Source organism: Cetorhinus maximus, chromosome 25 (assembly GCF_964194155.1).
Source record: "Cetorhinus maximus chromosome 25, sCetMax3.hap1.1, whole genome shotgun sequence".
Lineage (NCBI taxonomy): Eukaryota > Metazoa > Chordata > Chondrichthyes > Lamniformes > Cetorhinidae > Cetorhinus > Cetorhinus maximus.
Genome location: NC_135903.1, coordinates 35,733,909 through 35,757,799, shown reverse-complemented (window position 1 = coordinate 35,757,799; position 23,891 = coordinate 35,733,909). Strand labels below are relative to the sequence as shown.

General features: G+C 43.7%; 1 protein-coding gene across 1 annotated transcript in view; it reads left to right on the top strand.

The window, feature by feature from the left end:
• Positions 1 to 7,783: 7,783 nt before the first annotated feature.
• Positions 7,784 to 23,891, top strand: part of map3k14a (mitogen-activated protein kinase kinase kinase 14a) — a 46,587-nt gene continuing 30,479 nt past the window's right edge. The window contains exon 1 of the mRNA XM_078529807.1: positions 7,784 to 7,923. The gene's annotated coding sequence lies outside the window, so the exon portion shown is untranslated. The remainder of the gene's footprint in view (positions 7,924 to 23,891) is intronic.

Sequence of the window (23,891 nt, the reverse complement as noted above, 5' to 3'; positions counted from 1 at the left end):
CACTCACACAAAGATGCTAGGCCTGTCCCCACCCCTCCTCCCCTTGGCCAAATGCTGCCTACATCACATTAGGCAACACACAGTCTAACCTTCCATAGCAAGGAGGCACAAGCACGTGGAGCACAGAGGACAGCAGATCAATCGGTGCCACGTCACCTTGAAGCTCCCCTCCTGTTGTGTCATCACCCTGACTTTGACATGTCCTGGAGTTCCAGCACTTCGCCTGGGAGCAGCTCCTCCCGGTTGCCCCCAAAACAGTCATGTGGGTCTCAGTGTACCACATGCTGCGGGGGCAGAACCCATCTCTTCACCACCCTCTCAGGGTGACCTCAGCATGGGCAATATCTGCTGGCCCACCCAGTGAAGGACACATTCCGTCAATGATGCAATGCAGTCACTACACTCAGACTTGGGAAGGGGGAGGCGCCGGGGGGAAAGACTACCCACTGGGTTAAGTGACCAATGCCAACATGGTCCTCACCCTTCCTGAGCGCAACAGGTCATTGAAACGCTTGTGACACTGGATCCAGATGCTCCGCACCACATCGCGGGAGCTCACCACCTCCGCAACCTCCTCTCAGGCACGTTTGGTCATGTGGAGGAGCCTCCTCCTCCCATCCTGGGGTACAAGGGCCTCCCGCCGTGTTGCCATCTCCTCGAGGAGGGCAGCAAGACAATCATTGGATAAACGAGGGACACAGTGCCCCCCTGCCCTGCCCTCCTGCCTGGCCTGCTCACCAGCAGCACCCTGGGAAGCCCTTCCACTGGCCGTGATTCACAGCCTTTGAAAGGCTGCAGCAACTTTTTAAAGCAGGCCGCAGGGTTGCCATTGGACCCGGTGGTCATTGCAGACCCACCGCCCACTCCCGCTGTCCTCGGGAGCCGCGATTCACGCTGGGCGAGCCTTAATTGGCTCGTCTGCGTAAAATGGCAGCACGGACCTGATTGAAAAGGAATTCTGAGACAAACCCACAATAACAGAAATCAAAGTAACCAGTAGACCAAAGTATTTAATTGTCAGTTCAGAGACCAGTGTGCCACAAACATTCAACTGTCTCTATCTACATTTATCTCTGTAACTATAAATTCTATTCTTAACCAGATATTCAGGGAGCTCCTAAATAAGATTAATTGTTTCAGCTGGAATCTATTTTAGATAGTCATGCTTCTTTGCAACAAAACCTTCCTTAATCTGAAGTTTGGCTTGAGGAATCTGAATTTCATGTTTGTATAAGCTCATTCAGCAGGAAGCTTGAATACGCATTCCATATTCTCCAGAACATGATGGCACTGACACCTAACTTCCTTCTTTGGTTCCCATTTAATTAAACTAATGTTTACATCACCATTAATCATGAAGTTAAACTGCTGTTACTCCAAGATACTAAGGAACTGTTTAGATTAATTCACCAGGCAAATTGACGAAACAACTTGGAAAGGTATACATAAATGGGATGGATATTTTTACACTACTGTTTGAACTTGCTCCTATGATGCTAAACTGAACCTGTAACTGTCTCCGCATTATGGCCAGATATAATGGTTTATCCCGGTTACCAGCATATGGAACAAAAAGCAAGAGAAGGTAAGGTTCTCTCAACTATGGCTTTCATTTTCATTTTACTCCAATCCCTTATTGAGCTATACGATTCTTCCCTCTGGACACGCTCTGTGCTGTGATAAGATGAGATGTGCCTCTCCCACTTTCCTCCCTCCAACACTGAAGACCGTATCTGTTGCCACCTGGGTCCTAGCTATGGAATTCCCTTCGTAAACCTGTCCATTTCTTCATCTTTCTCTACTCTGTTAAAAAGCTCCTTTAGACCTACCTCTTTGACCAAGCTTTTAGTCATCTGTCCTAATATCCCCTTCTTTGGTTTTGTGTCAAATTTTGGTTGATGACGTTTGTATAAAGAGCCTTAAGGCATTTCACGACATCGAAGGCGCTATGTCAATGCAAGTTGCTGTTGCTGATGGATTTCTCTTTGCCGGAAGTTATCTTGGACTTTGTGGAATATTTGCTTGGTAGTGTGTGCCACACTTCTCAGTCATGCCCGGGCTTATTCAGGTGAGGCGAACACCTTCCACTGTTTGCTCTGTGTTTTCACAAAGTACATTTCCCCCTCTGCTGCATTAAAAAGCAAATATCCTCCTCTAACGCAAATATTGTGGCAGGTACCATGACAAGCAACTTGTCAGAAAGCAAATAGTCATTAGAATAAGAACAGAAACTTGCACTTTTATAACACCATTAATGTAAAAATCACTTCAAGAAGAATGGTTGTTGAGCCAGAATGCGGGAGGTTAGGGAGGTCGCCAAAGCCTTCTCTCAGGAAATGGGTTTTGAGAAGATTAACAGAGGAGGAGACGGAGGTGGAGAGAATTCCCCAGAGTAAGAGCCAGGCACTGAAGTTTCTACCACAATTAATGCAAGGAAGGGAGAGGGGTGACAAAAAAGCCTAGAGGCAGAGGAATGGAAGGATCTCATAGGAATATGGGTGGATGATTCATCTTGGGCTCCTCCTGATGTCTCCACCATTACAGATGCCAGATGTCAGCTAAATAAATTCATTCCACTTGATATCAAGAAACAGCTGAATGCACTGGACTATGCCAATGATTATGGGCCCCAACAACATCCTGACTGTAGTACTGAAGACTTATGTTCTAGAAGTAGCTGTGCCCCTCACCAAATTGTTCCAATACAGCTACAGCACTAGCATCTACCAGACAATGTGGAAAATTGTCCAGGTATGTCCAATTCACCAAAAGTAGGGCAAATCCAATCTGGCCAATTACTCCGCCATCAGTCTACTATCACTTAGCAAAGTGATGGAAGGTGTCATTGACGGTACTATCAAGTGGCACTTGCTCAGCACCAAGCTGCTCAACAATGCTCAGTTTGGGTTCTGCCGGGGCCACTTAGCTCCAGACGTCAATACAACCTCACCCAAACATCAAAAGAGCTGAACTCCAGGGGTGAAGTAAGAGGGACTACCCTCGACATTAAGACAGCATTTGACTGAATGGACATCAAAGAGCCCTAGAAAAGTGAGGTTCAATGGCAATCAGGGGAAAACTCTTCATTGATTGGAATCATAAATAGCTCAAATGCAGAGATGGTTATGGTTGTTGGAAGCCAATTATTCTCAGCCCTAGGACATCACTGCAGGAGTTACTCAGGGTAATAACTCAATCATCTTCAAATGCTCCATCAATGACTTTCCCTCCATATAAGGTTAGAAGTGGATGTTTTAATGTGGGTAGGGGTATAGATGGGCTTTGGGTATAGTCTCTCAAAAGTCCATAGTCTTCTTAACCAGAACTATTTATTTGCAGCAAGTATTTATACATCTGGACCTCCACGTTTGGACTTCCACATGAGTTTAAGAGTTTCTGTTCTCTTCCATATCTCTCTTACTTCTCAGTCATGTGATCTGACACCATTATTACATCAGCATCATGCATGCTTCCGATGTTAACCCTTTACTCTACATCTTCCCCCAAGTCTTTGTATATTTATATCATATCTAGTCATATTTATATCCTCCTACATCTCCAACCAAAGTCTCAGATTTCACAGGGTTAGTCTCTAAGGTGTTTTCACCAATCTCTCTGATCTTGTTTTGAACTCCTTTTGAGGTCGAGGATATTCAGTACTCCCTTCTGTCGGTGTGTGTTCTTCTCCTGGATAACTGTAGAGCTTGTAGTAGGTCTTTCCTCTTCTTCAGGATCTGAGTAGTAAGCCCAAGTTTCCATTGTCTTTCTTTTCAAGGATATTAAGGTGCTGGTTTCTCTTCACGATACCCTGGCCTGTCTCAGCCTTGGATTAAGGTTTCGAGCCTGGCTGTTTCTCTGCTTTCTTCAAGTTGTTTTACCCTCTCGTGATTGTTCATGATGATGTTGGGTTTTAATTTTTTGTGCCAGAGATGGAAGCTGTGTTCTCAATCTCTGATCCATTAGTAACGCTGATGGTGAGAAACCATTCTGTAGTGGTGAAGCTTGATAACTCAGAAGAGCTAGATTAAAATCTTTGTTTTTCTTCTATTAAATTTAGCCCTCTCAATTATTAAGTTCTGATGGGTACTGAAATAAAAGCTGAAAGCTTGCATGACTTCTTCATAAGAAGCTGAAGTCTCACAACCTCCGCCTTGCTATCATGTCATCAGTGATTGTTCCTATAGCATAAAGTAGGGTACTGATCTGGTCCTTTTTATATAATCCTGAAGCAGCTCTGCACCTTGTGAACCTTTATCTCCAGTTGTCCCACTTCTGGGCCTACTGTAGGCCTTTCGGATTCTGAAATGGTTCTGGGAGTGGTTGGGTAGATTCCAAACTTCTGCTGAGCCCTGGAATTGTTCCTGTATTTGATCCTGCTTCTTGGCTGTTACTTGCTGTTGCGGGCCTGTGCTCACTGCTTGTCTGCTGTCTGGGTCTGTATCACAGCTTGCCTCTGCTGCTCCGATGTCTTGGTAAGTCTTGGGATTTTTTTCTTTTTATTCTTCCTTTGAGGTTCTCTTTTCTTGCCACCCCTATAGCTTCTTTCGGTCTTTGTTGGGTCTCTCACTCGCATTGTTGGAGTTTTGGGGAACTTCTGGCCTTCCCCTGGGCATGTCAGATGTTATGATTTTGGCATTGATGGTCCTCGAAAAGTACTGAACCAAATCTCGTTACCTGCCTCCGCACGGGCTGGTAACTGCAGTGTTTTCCCAGCACAAGTGGTCTTCAATGCAGTAGTTTGTGAGGCTCTTTTTTAGGGTGTCCTTACATTACTGACCACATTGATGTCTGTTGCCCTGAGAAGACCTGCCTGGGGATTCTGTGATCATCCCTGTGGGAGACGTGGCCTGCCTGCCTAAGTTGAATTTTAATTGAGTTTCCCCAAACTCCAACAGTGACAATATGAGCTGCGAGTTCTTTAGACGTCCATGCTGATTCCACATCAGACTCTTCAGTTATGATAGGACACACAGAAGATGATTAAATCATTTTCATACATAACTTGGACATACTTGAAAAACAAGTGGTCTCTATGCTATTGAGCCCAGCATGATGGAGGTCCATGGTGTTGTCTGTGACTTTGTCCTTCCATCAATTCTTATGATGTGTCTTTGGTGGAAGCTTATAGTAGACCCAGGATTATGCACTATACAGCAGAATGGTACGGACAAGGGTGTGGTAGAGTTTGATGTTAGCCTTTCAGTTTAATGCCATGCTGCTTCCAAACATGGTCATTGCATCGACTGTAGGCAGAAGTTGTTTTCTGGATATCTGCATGGATATCTTCATCAACAGTGCCATTCCTAGAGAGCACACTACCAAGGTATGAGGATTTTTCTACAGCCTTGAGACTGGTGTCATCAATGGTTACATCTGGTGCTTGGCTGCAACATAATCTCGGTCCTGGAGGCACTGATCTGGAAACCAAAGTTGTTGGAGGTACTCCAAATTTGTTTGCCATTATCTGGATGATTTCCTTGTTGTGGAGGAGCAAGGACACAGTCCTCTGCATATAGACGCTCCCTGATTACTGTTTCTGGGACGTTGGTTGAGGCATGCAGTCTTGTCAGATATATCAATGAGTATGAGAATTTGAGCATTGCTGAAAAAAAGAGACATGTCTAAGCTTTTCACCTTGCACTCATCAGGACACTCTCTAGAATTGCATTTGTTGTTTTCCCTTTATATTGGTATTCTTGTGAGTGTCCTGATGAGTGCAAGACAAAAAGCTTAAACATGTCACTTTTTTCAACAATACTCAAGTTCTGTACCACCAAATGACTATGAAAATGTTCAATTTAATGTGCCAGGTGATAGGGAACAAATATTGCTCAGCTAGGATAAGGGATGGGGTCACCTCAGCAAGCAGGAGCCTCGGGATACTGGGGTACTTGTACCTGATGGGGGTGGGTGACAACCTACATGACAGCTAGCCGGCTCTCCTGATGGGGAATTTTTAAAAAATTCATTCACGGGATGCGGGCTTCATTGTCTCGGCCAGCATTTATTGCCCATCCCTGATTGCCCTTGGTGGTGGTGAGCTGCCTTCTTGAACTGCTGCGGTCTGTGTGGTATTAGTGAGGGAGATCCAGGGTTTTGACCGGGCAACAGTGAAGGAACTGTGAGTCAGGCTAATAACTTGACTCCTGACTACGTAAACAGAGGCTTCATTACAGAAACAACCCAGAACACAATCTGCTAGATATGAAGCAGGCAAAGAACATTGGAGTAGAGGCAGCTGAGGTTTGTTTATGTTGGTGTTCATGGACGGTGGAGAAACGGAGGCTGGAAAGAAGATCATTGGAGTTACCGAGTCTGGAGATGAAGAAGCTGTGCATGAGGGTTTCACCGGTGATGGGATTGGAGTAGAGGCGGAGGTAAGAAATGCTGTAGTGGTGAAAGTAAACAATCCTTGTGGTGGAATGGGTTTATGGGCTCTCAATCTTAGCTCAAAGTTGAATGAAGATTTCCAATGAGCTGTTTGAGACAGTGGCTGAGGAGGAAGAAACCATTTACAAGGGAATGGAATTTGTGGCAGGGCCTGAAGACAGTGGCTTCGGCCTTCCTGACATTGAACTAATAATTTTGTCATCATAAAGTTGCATCATATATGCAGGGATGTTTATTTGATTTAAACTAATTTAATTGCTAACTTTAACAGCTAGATTTTACGAGATGTTAACAAGCTTCTGTATTTTGAGACGATGGTTGAGTTAATGAATTATTCTGACCATCCTACAGAATCCCAGAATTTCGTAGTTCAGCATTAAACCCAAACAGCCTGTTAAATGACAGGAGCTGCATTCTGTAATATGCCATGGATGATTTTGTTGCTATGGTGTCAGATACTTAAATGCAAAATCTGGGCTGACTCTCCACTGCTGTACTGAGGGAGTGCTGCACTGTCAGAGGTGCCTTTTCTTTGGAGACCCTGTCTATCTCCTCTGGCGGGACTTAAATCATTCCAAGGGCACTAGCTCAGGAATTTTCTAGGTGTCCTGGCCAATATTTATTTATCAACTAACATCAAAAACAAATGATCCCATCATTATCTTGCTGATCAAAAACAGAATTACCTGGAAAAACTCAGCAGGTCTGGCAGCATCGGTGGAGAAGAAATCAGTTAACGTTTCGAGTCTTCACGACCCTAACGGTCGTGAAGACTCGAAACGTTAACTGATTTCTTCTCCACCGATGCTGCCAGACCTGCTGAGTTTTTCCAGGTAATTCTGTTTTTGTTTTGGATTTCCAGCATCCGCAGTAGCTTTTAGCTTTTTGTTTTTATCTTGCTGAGGTTTGCTGGATCTGGCTGATAGGAAAATTGCACCCTACCTTACAAAGATAACTACATTTCAAAAGTAATTCATTGGCTGTAAAGTGCTTTACTTTTGGGACCTCCTGAAAGATGCTATATAAAATGCAAGTTCTTTCTTCGTAAGGTCTTTTTTTTTTAAAGGGCTCCGAGTACAGATAACGGGTCTCCGCAAAAGCTGTTGCCGCCCAGCAGAGGGAGCGATCAGATAGGACACCCACTGTCACAATTAATTATTATTAAACTGCAAGCACCGGGGACCCAAACACAATGATATTGTAATAAATTGGCATTTGTCTGCAGGGAAAAAAATAATCAGAGACATCTTCTCAGAAGCCAGTGACACCTTTAAGCACCCGTCACTTGCTACTAGTGTGTGTGTGTGTCACCCTTGGGTTTTTGAGGGCTGATGCTGTAAGGTGTATTTTTAGCCCCAATAAAAGGCTCAGTTTCAGTTTTGCATTTAATCAGCTCGAAGCTGCTGCCGCGGATTAGAAGTGTCACCGATTCTCACCATCTCATTTGGGTCAAAAGAGAGGAAAATACAGAGAGAGAGAGAGAGAGACAGAGACCATCTACTCGGCTGGGTCTCACCTGCCCCGAGATCCCAGGTGGGTTGTCAGGATGTGGAGGCTTCGGTGGGAATGGTTGTATTATTGTTGATTTGGGAAAGGGGTTTTGTGCCGTCCTTGGTGAGTTTGAAAATATATGAAGTATAAAATGGCTGCTTTACTTTTAAAAAAGAGGAAGCTTGTTAAACAACGCCGAGGACATTTTATGATATATTTTTTAACTGTACAGGTCTCTTCATTTGGTTTTGGTGCAGTATTTAATTTGGTTTTACGGTAAATTTTGTCACCAACATTTCTTATTTTCACCAGTTGGCACAGTAACATCAATACATTCCTGTTTTGCCAGATATTTGAAGAACGCTTTAAGTTCCTCAATTGAATCTTACTAAATGTGCATTGTACACTATAGCTTTAAATTGCAGTGTTTTAGCTGGGAGGATATGCAGAGTTTGCAGGGCTGTGAACCTTTACATCTGTTTAATTAGATCATTTGATTTAGTTGTAGTGGAAGTTGATGAATTATTTTGCGAACAGAATTCGTATGTATGCTTTGAATGGTTGTAGTTGTGTTCTGGTCTTGGTGTAGATTTCTCAGTTTGGATGCCACCTGGGGCATGGTCAGCAGCTGTTGGCACCTACCCCAGAGTCTAGCGCATGGGCTTGAAGGGGGTTGGGTGAGGGGAGGAGGCGAATAGACAGTGGATTCGGATGTGGAGCTGTTCTGCACCTGTAATTGTATTTTCAACTGCCATTTTATAGTGTTCAAGAATAAAACATAGTCAAAATGTGTGCAATAAAGTTAATTTAGTTCAAATAATATGAAGTGTATTAAAGATATATAACTTTAAACAGCAGCATAAAGTAGAAACCATGGATAAATGTGGTGTGGTGTGCAGTTTTACTGGTATACCTTGTATTAGGTGTACAGTACTACCATAATTGTTCATATAAGATATATTTATGCAACCACTCTTGCATTGATGCAAAGTAGTTTTGAGTGCACATTGTTGCAAAAGTGGTGCATAGAGTAACTTAGAAAATTCCTGGCCGTGTTAGCACCTTGTAGTAGAGGCCCCTACTGGTGACCATCTTAAGCCAGTTTAATTTCCCGGTTTGCTGGCAGTAAAAATCCAGCCATATGGGGTAGTGGAATTAAAAAAGACATAAAAACAGAAAATGCAGCAGGTCAGGCAGCGTCTGTGGAGAGAAACCGAGTTAATGTTTCAGGTCGACGATAACCCTTCATCAGATGAAGGGGCAACATTGACCTGAAACCTGAACTCCGTTTCTCTTCAAGGGCGCTGCCTGATCTGCTGAGCATTTCAGCATTTTCTGTTTTGGTCTCAGGTTTCCAGCGCCTGCAGTATTTTGCTTTTGGAATTGAAAAGAATATTCCTTGTTACAGTTTGGGTAGTGTTCGATAAATAAACTGAACAGATGAAAAAGTCCCCTGGCCCCAAAATACTAAGTGAACACTCAAGCCTCCTCCAACTTCTCACTGGATAATTGTTTGGCCACTTAAGGCCTTACACCCTGATTCCTTGAGAAGTTGAGATTGGCAAGACACTTTCCCCAATTAAGTTTCCCCCAATCAACTGTTCAAGCTTTCCGCAGGAAGGCTTAAAACTCTGCGGATATATTACACTGTACTTACCTCAATTTACTTTGTGGGTCAACAACTTGAAGTTACTTAAGGCTCTTTGACTGATGGTTGAATGTTGTCTTATTGAATGGTCAAAAGCTGCTCAATCTGTGACTGTAAGATTTCCTGAGCAGCCGCTCATGGTTCAGAAATTGTTGCAAGATTCTTATTGAATGTTTGAGCTGTCATTCAGCCGCTTGAACCCATTCCACCATTTAATTAGAACATCGCTAATCTGTATCTCAAATCCATTTACCCATATACCTTGATACCCTCACCTAATAAAAATCTATCGATTTCAGTCTTGAAAATTCCAATTGACCCAGAAACTAGTCTTTAGAGGGAGAGAATTTCACATTTCCACCCCACTTTGTGTAAAAAAGGGTTTCCTGAATTCAATCTGAATGGCAAAGCACTAGTTTCAAGACTGTACCCTGTCGTTCTGCGGTTCCCCACCTGAAGCAATAATTTCTCTGTATCTACTCTATCAAATTATTTTATAACTTTAAGCAACTCAATTAGATCACTGCTCAATCTTTCAAACTCAAGGGGCTACAAACCAAATTCGTGCAACCTGTGCTCATAATTCAAACCGAAATTTCTGGTATAATTTTAGTAAGTCTGCTCTATTCTCCTCCAAGGCTAATACTGTGTATCGTTCCTGAAGTTGGTGCCCAGAACTGAATCTAGTAACCTAGATGAGGCCTGACCAAGGCTCTGTATAATTGAAGCATAACTTTCTCTCCTTTTTATTCCAATCTTCTTGAGGTAAAGGCCAACTCACCATTAGCCTTTTGAATGCTTTTTGCATCTGCAAACTAGCTTTTGTGATTGTGTTCCTGAACGCCCAAATCTCTTTGCTCCTCCATAATTTCTAGCCTCTTGCCATTTAGAAAATATTCTGATTTTTCTCAGAGGCCTAAAGCCCACGAGTGGTGTTTTGGACACCCCACTAACCAAAATTGTATCTGTTTGAAGGCAGCTGCACTTTTCAATCTGTAGCTGCATCCGTGAAAACTACAGCCTGCCCTCGTCCATCCCATCCCCGGCAAAAATGGTGGCTGCTGGGTTTGGGGGCAGGACTTCTGCAATCGGGGCTCCAGTGCTATTTTGGTGAATCAGAGACCCCTTCCTTCCCTGCAAAAATTCAGGCCTAAGTTACATTTAAATGACTGAACCATTCTAGTTCCAGTGTTTGAGCCAACTTAAAGCACGTAGCTCTGCTTACATATTTATTTACTATATGGCGTGGAGTTCAGAATTATTTTGATGGTGAATATACATATTCTGTATACCATTTGACATATTTTTGGCTGGTGATACTTCACAATATAAATTTACAGTTGTAAATACTTTTACACGGTAAAGAAGTCCAACGTTGGGTGCTACTGAAAAAAGAGACACATTGTTGAAGCTTTTTGTCTTGCACTCATCAGGACAATTCACATGATTACCAATAGTAAAGGGAACAACAGTTTATACGGCTTGAGAAAAGAGCACTGATTGGCAAGTGGACCCTGATTGGTAGAGATGCAGAATGCCATGCAGAATGCACCAGGGAGCAGTTAACTGCCAAGCTTTTGTTCAAATTCAAACTAGGCAGGTCGACTCTGATTGGTCAAGGCAACATTATTTTATTGATAAAATTTTAATTTAAGTTGCATTCATAGGAAAATTTTTTTCTGAATATATTTAAGTTTTGCTTTATTTTTTAGGCTGAATAATTATTAAGGAATCAGCTGACCATACTTCCTTCTGACCAGACTCTGGATCAGCTGGCGTGACATGTGATTGACATCTTACTCAGGCCAGGGAATTCATGAGTCTCTGGGGTGGGGGAGGCGCACTGACAGAGTTTGCTGCCTTAGAATGTTTGCCAACTCTGGACATTTACCTGGAGGTTTTATCACAGGACTTTTTGCCTGCAGCTGCACCACCCAGTGAAACATCGTTTCTTACCCATCTGCAATGCTTTTAAACAAAAATGTGTTCAAAAAGAATGAGAAAAAAATTACTTTTCAAAGCTCCCCTATGATGTTTCTCCTCTATGTTGCTCGCAACAGTATACTGGAGATTAATCTTTAATTCCTGGAGACCCCAACATAATTCTGGAGGTTTGGCACACCCTCAAGTCTGAGCCTTCTCAGGCCCTCAGCTTTCAAAATAGGGCCTCTGGTAGGGTTTGAAGACTATTTTTTGCAGTTAATTTTAAAAAAATTATTTAATACTGATTGACTGTTAATGAGGTAATCATTGATTGATGACTGTACTAGTGTAGGTTGGCACCCTTTATTTGCATTAAAGTATCACAGCTGTGTTTTTATACAGAGTATGTAGTTGTAAGAACTTTGAAGCTGCATTGACACTACAACAGCAATGCCCAGTGCAAAGCTAAGAACTTGCAGTGTGAATATGGAATAAGAATATCTAGGGCAGTCTCAGAATCCGGGTTTACAGTGTAACTTGAGAGTATGCACATCTCATGCAGCACACACGTAGATTTACAGAATGTCCAACTCATGTCAATCTGCAGTTCATAGGGATCTATGCTCATTTCAAAAGCAGCTGTTGCTTAAATGTTGCTGTAAAAGTTCAAATTTGAATCACACAAGGGAGTTTTTAAAAGCAGCACAACTGTGATGACAGGTTTAAATTTCTAGAAGAGAGATTTGTTGAATTCAGCCTTCCTTTACCAAGCTCAGAAAAAAATGGCAAAGTGACCTGCTTAAGGGTGCTGTGCTTTTGAGTTTGGTGAGTTGTGTGCACACAGTCAAGTTCTAAAATCTAAAATCTAAAAGGCAGGAGAAAAAAAATCCTATCTTCTATTGGAGGATGTTTTGTTCTCAATGAAACACCTTTTGCCTATGATATATTACAGTTTTGGCAAAGCAGAACACACTGGCCTTTGTCAGATGTGTAGCTGAGAGATCTGACATGCAGCATTAATTCACGGGTGACATTAAGGCAGCAGTCCTCCTGTCCTTGGAATAGTGATGGCTTAATAGTGCCTTGCCCCATAGTTCTGTCACATCTGCTCAAAGCCCGGTGCTCTGAAAATAACAAGAAAAATGGATGACTAGTGTTTTGTTGTGCTAATTTTTTGGGCCCTATGTGCAACTGGTCATGTATGTGGGTGTCCTGTACATTCCTGTAGGGCGGAAGGAGTTATAGTACGCTGTGTAACCATGCTAAGATGAGTAATTTTTGAAATGCAATGGAAAGAGAATGCTGAATAGGAAGAGAGTAATTCCAATAATCACGTGGGGCTCAGATGAGACCACAAGAATAAAGCTTGAGCAGTTTATTATCTAAATTGCAAGTTTTCTCTGCTGAACTCCAAGTGTGATGGGATGCTATCATCGGCAACTAGGCTGAAGAGGGATTCAAGCCAACCCAAGAAAACCTTTTCAACCAAGAAACGTTATATAGTCCCTCCAGTATGCCATATTCTCACTGTAAGAAGTTTGAGTTTGAGACCTCAAAAGCTACACTTTTTCTGTTTTTATTGAAGGAAAAGCTTTGCATTGAAAGTTTGCTTCTCTCTTAGCAGTGGAATTATTGTCTCTTAATATGTTGCACTGGCTGGAGCACAATGGAAGCTTTATATCAATGTCATAGGCTACTGACAGTCAAGAAGGCAGTTACCAAAATGGTGGCTCCATTAAAGGCTGTGCGTGTAGATAAACTGAAAAATAAGCAGATTCTTGGCTATGTTGACCAAGGTCCACTTCCCTAGATCTCACAAACGTAATGAAACTGCTTACTGTAAATTTACAGTAGGCAAACATTCTACCCCTCCAACATTATGAGAAGATTGAGCCGTTAGAGTGACAGTTATATTGGGCAGATTTCTCATTTTGTATATGCTTGCAAACAATATGTAGGACAATGAAAAGAAACAGCAATCTATAAATGACTGTTTGATATCATTATATTACTTTCTGCTCTGTATCTGGAACTTGTGACAATTGCTGGTGTCTCGGAGCATGTTTAACTGTAACGTAATTTGGTTATTTCATAGAATCACACATTAGCTGCCCCAGTTTAACTTTTAAGGACTGGCTCAGCATTTTTAATAGCTAGATTGGATTTCCTGAGTTTATTCCTAAAAATAGCAATGGAAAAGCTATTGCATGGGCATTACATCATGAATGTGCTCGGATAGAACACATGGTGAACTGCATGATAAATTAGGTCTGACACTGGCCTTTCAACTCATTTCCATGTGTTCCAATCCAGGCCAGACTGATGGGGTACCTAAGTGAAATCAGTTTGAGGAAGGTTCAACCCTCCTTTAGGCAAGAAGCTACAACACAAAATAGGCCCTAATTCAGCAATAATTGACAATATCATACTTAGTTTGTGAGGAGAAATATCACCTTGATGGAATAGGAGGGTATTTTCTAAGGTGTGGCTGAAGCAAATTGGTGTAGAGGGAGCTTCATTCTCCATCTACTTGCTCCCTCTCTGAACTGACCACGCTTGATGCACACTGAACTCCTCAGTGTGTTCCACATCACAAACATCCCTCATCCCGTTATGTCCAGAAAGTAGCATAGTGACTAGAACAGTCCTGAACTATGCTTTTATATCCTTCTGTCCTATCATTCTATAATCAGAATTAAAGACTGACTTTTCTAATCAGTTTCAGATTTTAAGATCAGTTTTATTTTCCATATTTGTTTCAGATTTATGGCATGCGCAGGGTTTTTTTAAAAAATTGTTTTACTTTTACAATGGATTGTACTGGAGTATAAGGAGGAGGAGGAGACCAGAGCAACAAGAAAGAAGAAAAGGATTAGTTTAGGACTAATGAGCCCCAGCACCAGTGGGTTAGAATGTTTTTTATCTGTTTGATTTTCTGAACCAGGAACAGGACATTTCTTGATAACTGGATGAGGCAGCACTAGGGAAAGATGGCTTCCTACCAACCTGGACAATATACAAAATGAATTATTTTGAGTAAAAGCATCTTCTTTGTCATTTTAGCATAGTTAGATCAATACTAGGAAAATAACCTTGTTCAAGGCTTTAAAGGGAGAGACTATTTCCATTGGCAGGAAATCTGATAAGCAACTAGGGACATGGCTTTAAGATAATTAGCAAAATAGCCAGTGGGAGATAAGGATAATCTTCTGTACAGCCAGTTGTCATCATCTCAAGGGCACCGCCTGAAGTGGTGGTGGAACAGATTCAATAGTAACTTTCAAAAGGGAATTGGATTTACCGCCCCTCTAAAGAATACTATTCCTTTAAAAGGAACACTGTCCTTCTGTCCTTTGTAAAAATACTGCCCCTTTAAATGAAATTATGAAATACCAGGATAACGTGGTGTCCTTTAAAACTTTTCCAGTAATCTGCACGTCTCCGCTTCAGAGCATGTCATAGCTATATTCCTGTAAATTTGCACCTGCACTAATGCTCACCCAATGCTGTTTTCTAATTCTGTGGTGTCGCACGCCCACTGCCTGTGTGTTATGAGTTGCTTCCTCAGCTGTGCATTCAACTCACACTAATGTAATAATGGCCATCTTACACAAAAAGGTAAAAAAGAAACACTTCAACAACAACTTATATTTATATAGCACCTTTAACATTACGAAATGTCCCAAGATGCTCCACAGGAGCATTAGAAAACAAACTATGAAACCAAGCTATGCAAGGAGATATCAGGTCAGGTGGCCAAAAGCTTGATCAATGGGCTAGCTTTTAAGCAGTGCCTTAAAGGAGGAATTTGAGTTAAGGAGGCAGAGAAGCATAGGGAGGGAATTCCAGAGCATGGGGCCTAGGCAACTGAAGGCACGGCCACCAATGGTAGAGCAATTAAAACTGAGGACGCACAAGAGGCCAGAATTAGACGATTGCAGATATCTTGGAGGATTGTGGGGCTGGAGGAGATGGGCCATGGTAGTATTTGAAAACCTGAAGTATGGGAATTTTAATGTTATGAAGTTGGTTGACTGGGAGTCAATGTATGTCAGCGAACACAGTGGGTATAAGGGAATGGGATTTGCTGTGAGCTAAGGCGTGGGAAGCAGTGTTTTGGATGACTTTAGGTTTACGGAAGGTGGAAAGTTGGAGTCCAGCCAGGAGTGTAGTGGAATGGTTGAGTCTAGAGGTAACAAAGGTTCCATCAGCAGGTGAACTGAGACAGACTTCTTAAAAAAAAGAGGGAAAATTGATATACTTTACATAGTATCACATAGTCCAGCAACTCACTATAGATGTGTGTGTGAGTGGAAGGGGGTGGTGAGCCAGAAGAAACAGTGGGTCAACCCAGGGCATTGTATATATTGCACTTGTGGCTCTATCATTATTGCCTTTTACAGTACAAGCCCTGGTACTTGACTGTGCACATGTCTGGATTTTCCATGGCTGGTCATTTTTTTCACACATATTTGATTTCACCTCTTGAAAACATCCCACCTTTGCAATAACGTTTTGAAAAATGCATTTTCTTTTCTGTGCCTCACCTCATTCAGAGACTGTTGGAAATTGACCATTTTCTGTGATCAGCCACATCCCTCTTACATTACTGTAAAGCTAATCGTCCTTGAGGTGCATCATACTGTTTTGAAGCAGCTCATTATTTTTGTACTTGTACATGGTTATAGATGCAAAAAGCCTTGGCCCTGTTTTCTCTTTGACTGTATTGCCCTGCAGTAAGTTGGTTTAACTACAAAGCACATGGTTATCCCTAATCCACACCAACCTGTTACATTGCTTTTCATGGAGGTTCTTAATGCTTCCCTGGCATTGACTAAATTTAGAAACCAAAATGAAAGAAAGACATCATTCATGAACTTAGCATATCCCACTGTACTTTAATGAAGTACTTTTGAAGTGTAGTCACCATTGTAATGCAGAGAATATGGAGTCAAATTGGGTAAAGCGAGATCCCTCAAACAACAATATAATTTAAAAAAACCCAGAAAATATGTTTTAGTGATGTTGACTGAGGGATAGATATTTGCCAGTTTGAGTCTCTCACATCCACTCGAGAGGGTAGTTGGAGCCTCAGTTTATCTTCTCATTGAAAGATGGCATTGTTGAAACCAAGTAAAAGCCCAGGCCAATTGGGGAAAAAAAAACCATGAAAATAGAAACGCAGTTTCAAAAGAGATCAGAAAATGGGCCTTCCCGACTAGCTCAGTGGATGAATGCACTCGAATCGAGGGAGTTCGCTTTGCAACTGGGCAAAAGTAATCTTCGGCTGTTGTTAAAAGTCTAATGTGTTACCTTTATGGGGTCAGGAGAAGCAGGAGTGCTCCTACAAGCCTCAAAAGGGGGAAGTCACCGCCTTACCTACCCTAGACTTCCATTCAACCTCTTCCCTCCCCTGAACCTCTCCTACAATCCCAACCTGCCACTTACCTAGGAGCTGGTGGGCTGAGAGGCCGCTCCCCTCACCCACCCACCCCAATCTTCAACTGCAAGCAGCTGCTCTGCACCGTCTTCATACTCACTTGGGCATCCAGTGGACTGGTGGCACTTAAATTGAAGCCTGGCAGCTAAAAATTGGTGTGGCCTCCTGCTGCCTCCACCGGCTGAGCCATTGACTCGCTGGATCCGTTCGTTGCAAAGTGATTCTGCATTAAAATCTGCCCCAAAGTGAATCCCCCACCCCCCCAAAGGGCATCCGTGCTGCTCTCAGTGTAGATCTGGGGATTTATCAGCCACGGGCAGTGACATGCACTGAATGGTGAAGCCCAAATAAGAAGTTTGTGACATGAATAGCAAAGTTAGTATAGTGTCAATGGTGCTGATGACACAACTTGCGGGTGACCCCATTTATTTTGTATTCCAACAACTGCCACTGAAAACCGCATTGAACCACATTTTGGGAGTGACGATTTCCCAGTAGCCCTGAAATAAAGTACCAGAATGACTGGGCAGCCAGCGCACTCCATCCACACTCACAACACAACATTGCTGCTGCTTTGATTATCCAGGTAACCAGGCTCCTGTCCTAATTTAAGGACCCTGGCGATACAGGTGGAAGCTGCAACTTTCGGGACTTCCTTGCAAAGCCAAGCACTGACCCCAAAACACGCAGATCAGGATCCACTTGGACAGCCTGAGCGCCTCCAAACACAGTGGCGACCTGGGAGAGCGAGGTCATGTAGGGACACATCAGCTCAGCACTTTATAGTTCCATTTACTGCGCTCATTATTTCTGAGCTTATTGTTTTATCAGTTTCAATTTGATCGCCGTTTAGATAAGATAACCGCCAGGAAAGTTAATAGCTCAAGGGGACAGTGAGTAAAACAGTGAGAAACAATGGTTTGTCTATTTTATGCACTGGCTGGGATTTTTTTTATATCTCTTTAGAATTGAGGGCCGTGTGAATACTGTGAGAGGTTGGTTGGTTGGTTCTACTTTTGGCTTTTCCCGTGTTACAATGGGTTGCCACAATGCTGGTCAATCACCTTCGTATCAACCATCATTTTTGAATTTGGGGGGTGGGGGTTTACAGCTGGTTCGCGCTGCTAAACCCTCCCTATTTATCCAGGCTGGGGACCAGCTTCTATTTCACCCCTCTCCTAGAGGTGTCAGCTGTGGCTCAGTTCATAGCACCCTCGCCTTTGAATCAGAGGGTTGTGGGTTCATGTCCCACTCCCGGAAACCAAGAACTGTGATTGTACTCGAAAGAGTTGCAATCTTTGACTGTTGATTACTCGAAAGAGTTTCACCCCTCTCCTCACTATACTCAGTTCTGCTGAAGGGTCATGAGGATTCGAAACGTCAACTCTTTTCTTCTCCGCCGATGCTGCCGGACCTGCTGAGTTTTTCCAGGTAATTCTGTTTTTGAGCTGGGTTCGTTCATAGCCAACCTGGAATGGGATTTGAAGTGTGAATAATAGGGGCGGTGTGCTCAGTAATACAGCAGCTGCTAAATACATTGAGAGAATACATTTCATATAAGCAACTTTACTTTTCAGCAGAACATTTTCAATTTCTGTATCATTATATTTTAATCTCTAGTCTAACTTTTACAGTTGTCCAATGTGCAGACTGCACCTCAGGCCTCCATGGTGTCAGCTGTGACATCGGGCTGAACTTTCACCAACTCAGGAAGACTCAGGAGCCCTTTAAAAATGGCGAGTTCCGCTTCCGGGATTCCCAACCCCCCCATTCCCAGGCCCGTCTGCTTTTCAGCAGCGCCTTGAAACAGCGTGGGCTGGCTCCTGGGCCTGGAGGGGCCACGGTGCCCTTATTTTAACCGGGAGAAAGCCCCACAGCGCCGAGGCAGGCCTTTTGAAACAGCCCCTGTGGCTACCTTCCCCCCCCGCCTCCCCTGCTTTCCGGGCTCAGCTGCACCGACTGCAGCTCCCACCCACACCTCCGGCCAGCAGGCTGTGGGCTCAAGTCCCCTCTGCAGGGACTGAAGAAGGTCACAAGAGTTATCTCTGGTGTCCTAGCTGAATTGTATAAGAAACAGATTACCTGGCCATTATCTATCACCCTGCTGTTTGGGGAAGCTTGTTGTGCATAATTTGGCCCCAATGTTGCCTACAGTAAAACAGCTTCACATAGTGCTTAGTAGACGAGAAAGCATTTGAAATATCCCGAGGTCATGACAGGCGCTAAGAAAATGCAAGTCTTTCTGTTGTGTGGTATGTTTATATCTGTTTTCTTCATTTCCAGGATGTATTTGGAACCCTCCCAGAATAGTTGGAGCAAACCCAACTTCCTTCTTGTCTTACATGCATAGTTACATTACAGGTTAAGGTTGCTTGGAATGAGAGTCACCAGTGTATTTCATTTCCAAGTCAGGTCATTAACCCGTTCATCAACAGCAGGGATGAGAATGCTCCCTGTCCTTGCAGCGATGATGTTGGCTCAGTTAGAAGAAAGAACTGGTCTTTAAGTTAACGCCATTCACGACCCCAGAATGTCTCAAAAAGCATCTTAAACGCTTAGTTAGCCTTAACCTTAGTTCAGGGATTTCTGAAAAGTTTTTAGGAAGCCCAGTGTCTATTAAGAAGGGAAATCTTTATTCATGTTTCAGTATAATATATTCTATATCGAATATATTACAGCAGATCATCTCATCTCTCAGCCTGACTTGTTTTGTGTGTGTTTGATACTAGTGCAATTTGCATTGTTTAAACACAAGGTAGTCAAACTACTGGTTCTGCTGTATTGTGACACAGTAAAAAAAACCACACATGCTACAAAGAGGTGGAAACACATCATGTTATGATCGGCCCAACATCACCAACAGGACTGCCGAAGATATTTGACAATGAGAATTCTTAGGATTACACGAACAGAGGTATAGTAGGCCAGGGAAACAGGAGAAAATTGTGACTGTACTTACTCAGAGCAATAACATTCATTTCAGTACTGTACATTGAGATTCTAGCTATTTGGGTGGGGCAGGCAAATGCAATGATGGTTTGCAAATTGAACTAGAAGCTGATCTTTCACAGCAGTGGTTACTAAAGGAAATGTAAACTTTATTTTTAAATATAAGCTTTTTAGCAGTGAGGTGATTCTCCTCCAGTACTGATGTGCTGCCTCTCTCTGCCTGCCTAACAATGAGCAGAAGTTTCCAAAATAAAAACAAAAAAAAACACTGGAAAAACTCAAGCAGATAAGGCAGCAATAGTGGAAAGAGAAACAGTGTTAATGGGTGGAATTTAATGCCCTCCCCAGAGACGAGTTGGAAAGTCGGGGGGGCACTTACTCAGGTTAGCTGGTGTGGGGGGGTGGGGACCTCGCCACCTTCCTGCTTTCGCACCTTAAAAGTCTCAGGTTGGAAGGCTCATGGACAGTCTTCCTGCTCCACTGGCAATTGAAGCCCTTAAGTGGGCAATTAATGCCCACTTAAAGGCTTTATCCCGCACCGCAGTATTCACTTGGGGGGAGGGGGGAGGGGGGTTGGGTGGGGAGGGGGAGGAGGGGGGTTGGAGGGGGAGGGGTGGGGTGGGGTGGGGGCAGCAGGGGGCTTGCCATGTAGGGAGCCTGAAAAGCAAACCCTTGTTGGTTTTGCTTAAAGGCTCCCGGGTGGAGAGGCGTCCTCGTTGTAAGGCACTATATACCTGATCAAGAGTCCCAGCATCGGGAAGGGGGAGCCTGCTGAGAGTCACCCTCCCTGCCCTTTCTTCTGAAGCCTCCACTGTCCTCCTCTAGCCAGCAACTCCCTCCCTGCGACCACATCCTGCCCTCACACACTGGTGACCCGGGTTCCTTGGCGATCACGGGCTTCTGGTGGGTGCATTGCCGGCAGCTGGCATCTGGTGGGCGCTGCCTGCAATGGAAGGGAAGGGTGGGGGAGGGGGAACTGGGGTCCTTTATCCTGGGGAATACCAACCGCTGGCCACTTAAATGCCTGACTGGCACTTAACATGGCAGACCTTCCCCAGAGAAGGTGATGAGGGGCTCTCGCCAGCTCTCCCGGTGGCGGGCACCACCCCTTCGCTGGATTAAATTCCACCCAGTTTTTCAGGTTGGTGACTTTTTATCAGAACTAGAAGATGTTAGAAATATTAGAGTTTATAAACAAGTACGGAACATGGAAAAGGTGGTGGTGGGGGGGCAATGGGGGATGTTGGCAAGGAACAAAGAAAAGGCTGTGATTTGTTGAGGGTAGGAGTGATTAAATGACAAATGGGAAGATGGTGGTAGAGAAACAAAAGATAGGTCCAGGCACAATGTAAATGGTTACAACAGGGGGCTAGAAGTTTGCAGCTGCTTACTATAACCGCTGCTCTTGTAGTTGGCACGTACCCAACTCCAGCACCACCCAAAAGTAGACCCCGAAAGCGATCTGTGTGTTGACTGTAACAGCAGCTGTCACAATGAGCTGGCAACATCCTTTGCCGGGCAGTTGGTTGGGGCGCACGGGTAGGGCGAGAGAGAGCAAGGGAGAGAGGGGCAAGATGTTTGAACTGATTCAAAATGCTGGTAAGCGGACAATACCCATTGTAATTTTTGTCAGTACCCTAGCCAGCAGGTACTGCATGATTTGCACTGCGCTAAATCCCTTCCTCCATTCTGTCTCCAGGTCAGTCTGTCATATCTGTCAATGTGCTACATGGGAAATGGAACTGCAATGCCAGTAGAAGGGCATCTATAATGGCAGCTTGCCCAGACCATTTGCCATTGTTGCAGTGGGATTAGTAATTCATTAACGTAGTTGGGGAGAAGGGCCTCTTGTAGTCTACCTCCCCTTCACCCGTGGCCCTCCGTATGCTGCGCTGCATGTTTCTTTCGCCTTCTATCCTCTGTATTTGTAACATCGTTGCAATGGAGTTTGGAGATAAATAATTAAGGAAAACATTTGCATGTGAAGAGCGCCTTGCTGAACCTCAGGACATCCCCAAACGCTTCATGGTCAATTAACTACTTTTGAAGCGTAGCCACTATTGTCATGTAGTAAGTAAAGGAAACGCATACAGAGCAGCCATTTGTCTCGAACCTATGAACAAAGAGCAGGAGTTGGCCATTCAGCCCTTTGAGCCTGCTCTGCCATTAACAAGTTCATGACTGATCTGATAGTAACCCCTGATCTGAAATCTGCATCCTACCTACTGCCGATAACCTATCACCCCCTTGCTTACCAAGAATCTATCCACCTCTGCCTTAAAAATATTCAAAGACTCTGTTTCCACCACCTATTCAGGAAGAGAGTTCCAAAGGCTCACGACCCTCTCAGTGAAAAAATTTTGGGCTCATCTTGGTTTTAAATGGGCAACCCCTTATTTTTAAACAGCAACCCCTAGTTCTAGATTCTTCCACAAGAGGAAACATCCTCTCCACATCCACCCTGTAAAGACCCCTCAAGATCTTAGATGTTTAAATCAGGTTGCCTCTTACTCTTCTGAACTCCAGTGGATACAAGCGTAGTCTGTCCAACCTTTCCTCATAAGACAACCCACCCATTCCAGGTATTAGACTCGTTAACCTTCTCTGAACTGCTTCCAATGCATTTACATCCTTCCTTAAATAAGGTGACCAATATTGTACACAGTACTCCAAATGTGGTCTTACTAGTGCCCTATACAACTGAAGCATAACCTCTGTACTTTTATATTCAATTCCCCTTGCAATAAATGATAATATTCTATTAGCTTTCCTAATTACTTGCTTACTTGCATACTAGCCTTTTGTGATTCATGCACTAGGACACCCAGATCCCTCTGCACCTCAGAGCTCTATCTCGGTTAGTGTTCCAAGGTAGCTGGTCAGTAAAGGCAGGACCATTCTAGATGCTAATACTACCTGATATAAAGGCCTTGCATAAATTGAACTAACAGAATGGAGTTCAGGAATAAGAGTTTAAAATAGACCTGGTAACCATGTCATTGCACATGAATAAATAAAAGGGCCAACTTGCTTCCCTCCCTGGAGGGCAATAGTCAGGCCCTGCACAGTGGGACTACAGCATGTGGCACCTGCCCAAGCTGAGTTGCACCCAGTTTGGTGGGAACATTCTATTAAAATGGCTCACCCAGGCCTACCCCAAGGAAGGCCATGTATGGCAAAATGGGCCTGGAGGACAGATACAGACCTGATCATTGGTCTTTGGGCCTTCAGATTGGTACTGGGGAATATCAACCAGAAAGCCCCTAGTCTCCAAAGCAAAATTTCCCACCCACCTTCTGAACTTGTTGCCTGTACTAAGCTCCTCTATCTGGGCCCTTGAGCATCCGTTGACTTCAATAGAAAATAAAATCAGGAGAGATATAAAGTGACTGCCGAATTTCTATCGCCCATTTTGCTGTTCATATTTTGAGGCGGCAATGACCACGTCCATCACCTGAGGCTGCTTGATAGGGTAGGGTGGGTATGTAGTTGACTGCTAAGGCGGATCTGAACCCTGAAGGTTCTGCTGCAAATAGGACAGGACACCTCAGATTTTTTGGATGATCTGCTGACTTGGGATTTCCTTGCCTTGCATTTTCTCTTTGCTCCTGATACGCACTTGCTTTTGAAGGAAGCGGCATCCTTTTTTATTTGGTTGCGTCAAGTGCAGCGGCCAAGGGTGAACTTTGCTCAGGACTCGAAGCTGATGTCAAAATTTCTAAGCGAAGCCTTCAGAGTGTCCTTATAGCGCTTTCTTTGACAGCCATGAGAGCGCACCCCAGTCTCAAGATCTCTATAGATGATTTGCTTTGGTAAGCGAGTGGTAGGCGTTCTGGCTGCATGACCAACCTAACTCAGTTGCGACAGTCTGAATATGGTGTGGGTGCTTGGCATACGAGCTCGGGTGAGCACCTCAGTGTCTGGTATTTTGTCCGGCCGTCTGACCTTCAGAAGCTTCTAAAGGCAGCTCAAGTGGTTGAGCTTCTTGGCATGATGCTAGTACACAGTCCAAGCCTTGAATGTGTAGAGCAGAGAGGGCAGGACTATTAT